We start from the raw sequence: 9,146 nt of genomic DNA, 5'->3' as shown, positions 1-9,146 counted from the left end.
CCAGACAAAAAGAAAGGTGCTGAAAAGTCCGTTTATCTCCGCAGTTGCTCTGGGTTCACAGATGAGGCACGGGGCCGTGAAGTGTGATGGTCATGGTCCCAGAGCTGGGAAGAGCAGGCCAAGCTGACCACCATGGGCAGGGCGGTGCCCCAGCAGTGATGGCGGCCTGGGTAGCTACAGGCCGCGTGCCGAGGAGGGGAGCAGCAGGCCGCGCTCCGGGCGCTCTGGCCTCTCAGCCTCACTCCAGGGCTGCCTTCCTGGGGGAAGAGCCAGCTGTGTCACTTCTGAGCACTGAAGGACGCCTGGCCCAGTCACTGAGATCTCTCTTGAAGTGGCCGGTTGCCCGCTCAGTCTTGAGAGACTGGAAATAGCAGCCAGAACCTGGGGGAGCGGTGCCGTCCGGATCTAACGCGGCCTGCTCTGTAGGCAGCCTTGTGAGACTCAGGCCTAGGGTGCCACAGTTCGGGTCCTAAGCATCCTCCCAAAGTCATGCGGTGAATCTGGGTCCTCAGCTTGGTGCTTTGGGCAGGTGCGGAGAACTGTAAGAGGCTGGGCCAGTGGGAGGTCTTCGAGCATCGGGGGCACGCCCCTCCTTTCTTTTGCTTCCTGGCCAGGAATTGAGCACCTTTGCTTTAGCTCATGATGTGCTGCCACAGGGCCCCAACAATGGCACGGTCACCCATGGACCCAAATTGTGAGCCAAAATAAACTGTCTCCTGTATGGACGGGCTTTCTCAGGTACTTGCTATTGTACAGGAAGATGACCAACACAAGGGGCGTGCAAGGCTATGTTTGGGGAGAAAAGACAGCAGTAAAAAGCCTTGTGAAAGAAATTATTGCGGGAGCAAACAGAAAGGCATGATGAATATTAATAGAGAGGAAAACAATCTAATTTGTGTAATTACAAGATAATTGCAGAACCTATGCAGAGGTGATAGAGATTTGAGGGAAGCATTGTGGAGGATTGTTGCTTTGGGCTAGGTTCAAATCATATTAAGGGTTTAAACTCAAGAAGGTAATGGTGTTGATGGAACATGGCAATTGACTTAATGTGAAGGATCAAGGTTAACTCAGGGGTAGATTTGAGAGCTGACAGGGAGATGTTGGTACCAAGGGAAGAAAGACAGGAAGCAGAGCTTAGGGAGCAAGGAGACAGAGGATAAAATCATGACTTCCGTTTAGGACATGCCGAACTTAGAAGTGTTTGTAAGATGCCAAGGGGACCCTGAGACACTGGGTCAGATTCAGGAAGAACAGCATTGGAGAGAGAATATGAGGAAGGTTTTCACAGTAGATTACGGATGAAGTCATGGGGGAAAAACTGCTGGACTAGGTGGACCTCAGCTTGTGTAGATGGGAGCCAGAGGACAAAGGCAAGGAGCAGCACCTGGATGGAACCAAGACTGACTCAGACTCAAGATTTGCTTAGGTGTTGAGGCCATAGTGGTGGGAATACTTGCACGTCCACAGTGACCACTCCCTGGGCACTGCTGAGCTCCTGAGGCTATGAGGGTAGATTTTTATCTAGGGTTCATAAAAAGCCCTACATCAATGAAAGAATTAGAGATATAAGTTCAGAAGGAGCAACAACATCACTTTATTGGACAAGGGAGTGAAGTAAGGAGCTAGACACCTTCCTCGCTGGAGTGAGGTGGGAGTCTGCAGCCGGAAGTCGGGAGTCTTCGCTCTCAGCCCCTTTTATTGCCTGCCAAGAACGGGACTCTCCTCCTAGGCAGTTGTTATATCTTGACTGGATGTTTTGCGCTCTGGGACCCTGACTTGGCCATTGTCTCTTCCATGCCTCCGAGCACCCTCCTGGATAGGCTCGTCCATGGCCCTGGGCTGTCCAGGTGCTTGTCTTGCGAGATTTACAGCACAACCTCACATTGCAAGGACGAGTTAGCAAAAAGAGAGATCCTTGTGCACTGTAGTGTATTGATATGATGAGAGAATAATAAAATATATACATATGTGCGTGAGTGTAGGTGTTAGTGTGTATTTCGTGTACTGAGATTTGTATAATGTACGACCGCCCTGCTTTCTTCTGTGTTTAATCGGGGGTGGAAGGAGGAGGGTATGGAGCCTTGGCATGAAGTGAGCCAGGTCGGCAGCCTTATCAGCTCTCTCTGTTGGGTGTTCTTAGCTACTCTGTCTTTAGCAGGGGTTTAACTCTATTGGCCAGGAACCTCACGGAGGCCTTTTAACTTTCTCTGCTGTCCTCCAACTTTCCCAGCAGTACTGAGTCAGGGAGGAGAGGAGCTTGGAAGACTCCTCCCCGCCAGAGCTCCACTGGGGCAACCCCAGAGAGCTCTCAGTATGGCCTTGGTGGGCAGGAGAAGAGTGGTCCTCCATGCACCATTCTGAAACTTTATTCCTGTTTGGTGAGGGGCCCTCTGCCCACTGTCCCCTCCATGCTGTCCCAGCATGCTTTTCTCACGACAGGGAAAAGAAATCCACAGTCGGGAGCGGAGAGGGAACCTCGGAAATGGTGGAACCAGGAAGGGCTGAGACATGGAGGTAGGGCTGGGGTGGGCACAGCTGTGATGTCCTAGAGCTCTTCCAAAGGCCACAGCCCTGAGTCGCAGGCCACTGGGAGACCGCTACACAGCAGTCTCCAGATGAGAGAACACTCCACTGTCCCACATCCTCCCACCAAACGAGCTGTCTCCCATCCACTCAGGTTGATTCCAGGCTATGGAAAGAACCCTAATTCAACTTAGATTGCCATGTTGGGCTCCTTTCCTTTCTCCGTTCTTTATTTCTTTATTGGAGTAGGAGTTTTCATATATATATGATCTAAGTATTATATATGGTATATATATTTATATGTAAATAATAATAAATATATATATTTATATATATTTATCATGTTGCTACCTGGCATTCTTAATGGCAGCCTTGTGCTATAAAACTGAAAAGCACCTCATTTAGGCAAAAATACCTTTGCTTAATGCCACTGCTCATTATTTTTTGTTTCCTATTTCTTCCTCCTATTATGGAAATATAAGTTTTTTTCCTGCTCATTTTTGCAGATGAGCCTCTCAAGGTGAAAGTTTTGAGTTCTCGATATTCTAATGTCCTTATTTGCTCCAGAATCTGTCATTTGAGGGACTGTGGTGCTTTAGGGTAAAGGGGCCCTTCCTCCTCCAGGGCCGAAAACAGTGTTTCTTTAACCCTAGGCTCTTCCTGTTCTCATCCAAGTTCATCTTATTCTTGCCACTTTGTGAGCTATCTTTTTTCTCTCTGGTAACGTTTTAAATTTTTTATGATTTTTAAGACATTTTATTCTAGCAAAATATCAGCCATTAAAAAGTTTTTGTTAGCACATGAAACGTATACAGAAAACTCACAAACTATAAATGCACCATCAGTGAGTCAGCACAGACTTTAACATTTTATTTCACATTTGCATAACATCACCCTAGAGAAGAAAAGAAAATTGCCAGCACCCAGGAGCATCACTTATTTCAGGAATCAATAAGTCAGGAAAGAAGAGTTGCCTCAAATGGATAAAGAACATCCACAAAAATTTCTACAGTGAGCACTATACTGTGATTACTGCAGTGGTCAATAGGGCCACCGTAGCTTAATGGAGGCTAGTGCCCTGAGGTCTGACTGTGTGAGACCAGAGCGTAAGGCTTGGCAGATGGGGAGGCTTCGCGGGTCAGAGTGCTCTTCTCGGCGACACTGGGGACCACAGACTCAGGAAATCCGGACCACAGCCTTTCTCAGACTTTCACCCCAGGGCCCTACTACTGGTTTCCCAGATCCGGACCATTTCCTGCGCTACCTACCCTACTGGTTTTTCACTGAAGAATATATACAAATGGCAAATAAGAAGACAAAAAGATGTTTAGCTCATTAGCCATTAACAAAACGCAAGTGGAAACCACAATCAGATACACTGCACACATGCTAAAGTGGCTAAACAAAAATACACTGACAACATCAAATGCTGGCAAGTATGCATTCAGTAAATACAGTGCTGGTGGGAATACAAACAATGCAGCCACTCTGAAAGATAGCTAGGCAGTCTCGTACAGAAATAAACACGTAATTACCATGTGATGGTGCAGTTGCCCTCCTGGGCATTTACCCCAAGGAAATGAAAAATATTCCCACCAAAACCTGAAGACAGCAGGGATGGTGAATTAGCTGAACGGTTGCATCCAAATCGCCCTGCACTTGACCCCAAGTAATCTAATGTATTGCTTTGTGCTGTGTTTTCAAGGCTTGTTCTTGGGAGGGGGTGGAACCTGAAGGAGGTGGGACATCACAGGACGTCCTGAAGTCATCAAGGTCGTGCCCTTGAAGGACACAACCGCAGGTCTTTCCCTCCTTCTCTTCCCTCCCTGGCTCACGGTATGAGCAGCTGTGCTCTGCCACACACTCACACCATGATGTGCTGCCTCACAGGATCCCAGAGCAGCACAGCCCACTGATACCCTGCTGTGCACCCCACACTGTGAGCCACAGTTAAAGCTTTCCTCAGTGCAAGTCACCAAGCTCTGGTATCTTGTAATGGGAGAATAGATACAAACAAGAACCGGATAGAAACAATCCTATGGGTGAAAAGAACTTTATTGTAGTCACCAAAAAGTGCAATCAGCCCACAGCCCATGTAGGATCAGTTCAACAACTAAAAGAGTAGGAACACGTTCTGCAAGCACTTTATGGGCCACCACCTATTTCTACTCGGTAAATAAGGAAAGAACTGATGACACAATCAACAGCTTGGACGAACCCTCAGGAAATCGTGTCTCGAGAACAGAGGGCATCCCAACATGCTATGTTGTACATTTTCCCAATTATATAACATTAATGTAAAGGAAAAAAATTTAGACAGGGTCGAGATTACTGGCTGCTGGGCTTGGTGTACTGACGACTGTCCCGGGGGAGGAGCTGTCCGTGTATTTAGTCCTGCAGAGGGCGCCAGCGCAAACGGGTGAGCTTGCGTAGAACCTAATGGACAGGCACGCACGCTCACATGAGTAAAACTGGGAAACCTGAATCTGCTTAGTAGATGGACTCAATGTGAAATTAACATAGTTTTGTAAAATGTTAGTCCTGGGGAGAGCTACACAAAATGGACGAAAGTTTTCTTTGTTATTTTCGCAACTCCATATGAATCTATAATTATCAAAAGGAATGTTTCTCTTAAAAATTAATAAAATTAGAGCTGATCAGGGAGTCCCTCCTAGTAACAGTGACATTTCTTTTTTAAAATTAATTTTACTAGTATAAGTTAGATATACGTCACAATCACATTCATCATAGGGAATTTGTACCTACACATGTTATATCTTGATTCTTTTTTCCCAAATCCCTTCCTCTCCCTTTAACTCCTCTTCCCTTCCTTAGTTACAAAAGCTTTGTTTCCATTTTTTCTTTCTATTCTCATATTTTCTTTTCCCTTCCTTCCCTTCCGACTCTACCTCCATTGTTCCCCTTCCAATTTGAACATTTTCTTCCGAGTTTCCAATATCTATTATACTTTTTAGTCTTTATTTACCCTTTCAGTTTCTCACACCAGAGAAACAATGCAATATTTAAACATATGTGTCCAATTTATTTCACTTAAGAGTATGGTCTCAAGGTGAATCCATTTACCTAGAAATGTCTCAAGTTTATTCTTCTTTATGGCAGAGTAATACTCCACTGTATTTTTTTAAAACCCCACATCTTCTTTATCCATTTACCTACTGATGGGCACTTGGTCTGTTTCCAAGATTTAGCTACTACAAATTGTGCTGCTATGAACATGGGCATGCATATATCTCTGTGGAATGATGCTTTTAATTCTTTCAGGAAGATAACAAGAAGAGGAACAGCTGGGTCAAATGGAACCTCTAGTTTTAGTTTTTTGAGGAATCACCACACTGATTTCCACAGTGGTTACACCAGTCTGCACTCCCACCAGCAGTGGAGAAGGGTTCCTTTTCCCTGACAGCCCCACCAGCATTTGTTATTGGTTGATTTCTTGATAGCAGCTATTCTTTCTGTAGTGAGATGGAATCTCAGTGTTGTTTTAATTTGTATATCTCAGACGACCAGTGTTGCTGAACATTTTGTCATACATTTATCTACCATTTGTACTTTTTCACCTGAGAAATATCTGTTCATTTCAGATGCCCATTTTTGGATTGAGTCTTTAAATTTGGGGGGGTCTGATTTTTTAGTTCTTTATATATTTTGCATTTTAGTTCTTTGTCTGAGAAACAGCTGGGAAAACTTTCTTCTCACTCTGTGGGTTGTCTCTTCACTCTGTTGGTGATTTATCTTGCTGTGCAAAAGCTTTTTAATAAGATGAGATCCCAGTTGTTGATTCTTTGTGATATTTCCTGTGAAATCAGAGTTTTGTTCATAAAGTCTTTGCCTACACCAGTGTCTTCAAGAGTTATACCTATTCTATCTTCCAGCAAGTTTAGCATTTCTGTGTTAATATTTAGATCTTTGATCCATTTTGATTTTAGTTTCATGCATGGTGGAAAGCTTTCCCAGCACCATTTATTAAAGTGGCTATCTTTCTTCCAGAGAAGCTGTTTGGCTCCTGTTCACAGTGACTTATTTCTTAGCGCAGAGCTCTACCTTACGATAATGCTAAAAGGAACAAACATTAAGTCAGTCAGCTCTAAGGATGGAAACCATTTGCTATTTCTCAGTTTGGTGTGTAATTCCCTGAAGACTAAATACCACACACTGAGCTATGTTTCACTTTTGGAAAATGTCCTTGTGTTCATATAAGTGAAAGGTCAGTGTGTGTAGTTCTTTTTCTCTACAAGAGACAGTCCAAAGCAGGCTTGGGAAAAGTTAGTATAAGAATAAGCAAAACAGACACATGAGGACACTTGTGCACTTTGATTCCTTCAAGAACCAAACGTGCGGATTGCTGGATCGTATGCCAGTTATGCTTTTAATTTTTTAGGGGCCTCTATATTGGGGATATATTGTGAGAATGGGGAGTGGATGTTACATACTCTCAGCACAAAAATAATAACTATTTGATACAATGTATTTGTTCATTAGCTAGATTTAACTGTTCCACAATGTGCATACACTTTGAAGTATCATGTTGACAAAATAAAAAATTTTTTTATATGACAATTTAAATTAAATGTAAAACTCAAACATTTTGGCCTGTGATGATCACGGTAAGAAGACTTCATTTCTCACTAGTCCAAACTGATCGTGTTAATATATTAATATAAATAGAACTGAGCATTTTCTCAAGTGTGTTAGATGCTTTCATCTTTGTGCCATTGCACGAATATGAGCCATATTTAAGCACTGTGGTTAGTTCTTGCTCGTGGATCCCTTTGACCTTTGTCTTTAGCTCCCAGGGTCCTGGACACAGCTCACCAAGGCAGAGATGGGGCCTGGGGAGGTCAACACCAGCGGTGGGTACAGTGCTCCATGGGACTGGGCCAGTCCGCCCATCTGATGCCTGGTAGCCTTAGTACAAGTCCCCCGGACTCGCCCCCCTGTTGCTCGTGGTGTCCCTATGGAGGGGAGGTGGAGTCTGTTGATGTAAGGACATGCCCTCTCCAGGAACTGAGAGAAAAGAGAATATGAGAGCAGGTGCAGGTGAATGGAAGTTGGTTCTACCTTTCCCCAAATGTTCATTACTTCCGTATTGTCTTGGTCTGTCTGGGCTGCTGTAACAAAATAACAGACTGGATACTTTGTAAACAGCAGAAATTTGTTTCTCAAGCCCTGGAGTGGAGGTCTGGATTGAGGGGTCAGTGGATTCGGTATCTGCTGAGCGTCTTTCTGGCTCCTAGACAGCACCTCTAGCCATGTCCTGCCAGAGTGAAGAGCCTAACAAATCCCAGGGTCTCTTTTCAAAGGACAAAGCTCTCATTGATGAGCCCCCTGTGACCTCATCACATGCCCAAAGCCCCGCCGTAGATTAGGTGGCTTGGTTTCAGCTTGTGAATCTGGGAGAGGATGCAGTCACTCAGACCATAGCACCGGGCACAGCACTCAGGCCCAGGAGGCACTGCCTGCCCTTGCTCATGCAGCCAACACACAGCTCCAATTCAGTTTTGCAAGGTATTGCCTGGTGCATCACTGGCGAGCCTTTATTCAGCCTTAGAGATTGTCTCCACCATTTCCTCTGTGCTGTGCTTGTACCTTCCACTAATTGCGGCTGCTTTCCTCATCCCTGAGTGGGAAGGGGGCCCAGTCCTCCCAGCACAGAGGGAGATTCTGCACGTGTCCTGGGATCTCCTGCCAGGGCTCACCCCCTCCTCAGCGCACTCCACCCAGCACCGTGACACAAGCCCTGAGCTCAGGGAAGAGTGGCGAGCGGGGCCATCGGCAGAGCACCGGGCCGAGGGATTGAGGGCCCCCCTCAAACCCCGAGAGTCTCAGCCTCCTTCCATGCACGCAAAGGACTGGCAGCAGCTCCCTCGTGGGATCCTGACGAAGACTCAGTGGGGAGCACACGGCAAGCGCATAAGCTGCCGGCAGCGAGAGCTCCTTCACCAGAAGCTGCTGCACTCAAGTAGCTGCAGTACTAGCATAGTAAAGGGTACTGTCATTCCAACGCATTCTCCTTCTCAGGTCCTTCCAGTCCCCTCAATGCCTGATTTTCTCTTTTGGCCAAGTCGCCTCATGTAAGAAAGTTGTGCATTTTAAACCAAGTACCGACATCCCTCAGTCATCCACAAGTGGCCGTTTCCAGGATGCCCCACAGACACCAAACTCCACAAATGCTTTCTGTAAAATGGCTTAATATTTGCGTAGTACTTATGCAGATCCTCCGGTCTATTTTAAATCATCTCTAGCCAACTTATAATAGTCAATACAATGTTAATACCATCTGAATAGTTGTTATTCCATACCTTTTAGGGAACAATGACAAGAAAATGTCTCCACATGTTTGGTACAGACATAACTTTTTCCAATTATTTCCATGTACAGGTGGTTGGGTCCAGGGATTCCAGGCCCACTCCCAGCCCTGGCTGTCCTGCAGCCCTCAGTTTTGTCTCTGAAACTGGTTTTCAGAAACTAGGAAGCAGGGATCTGGTTTCTGGTGACCAGGACCCATCCTTGCAAGCTGGGCTGCTTCTTTCCTCAAGCTCTGTTTCACTATCCCCTAGCCTTCTAGTGATCTTTTCCTTTATTTCTCTGTAATTCAGAAA

This window comes from Heterocephalus glaber, unplaced genomic scaffold (assembly GCF_053883595.1).
Source record: "Heterocephalus glaber isolate CG9 unplaced genomic scaffold, H.glaber_assembly_v1.0 deba00001531, whole genome shotgun sequence".
Classification (NCBI taxonomy): Eukaryota; Metazoa; Chordata; class Mammalia; order Rodentia; family Bathyergidae; genus Heterocephalus; species Heterocephalus glaber.
Note: the sequence above shows the minus strand (reverse complement) of the source record.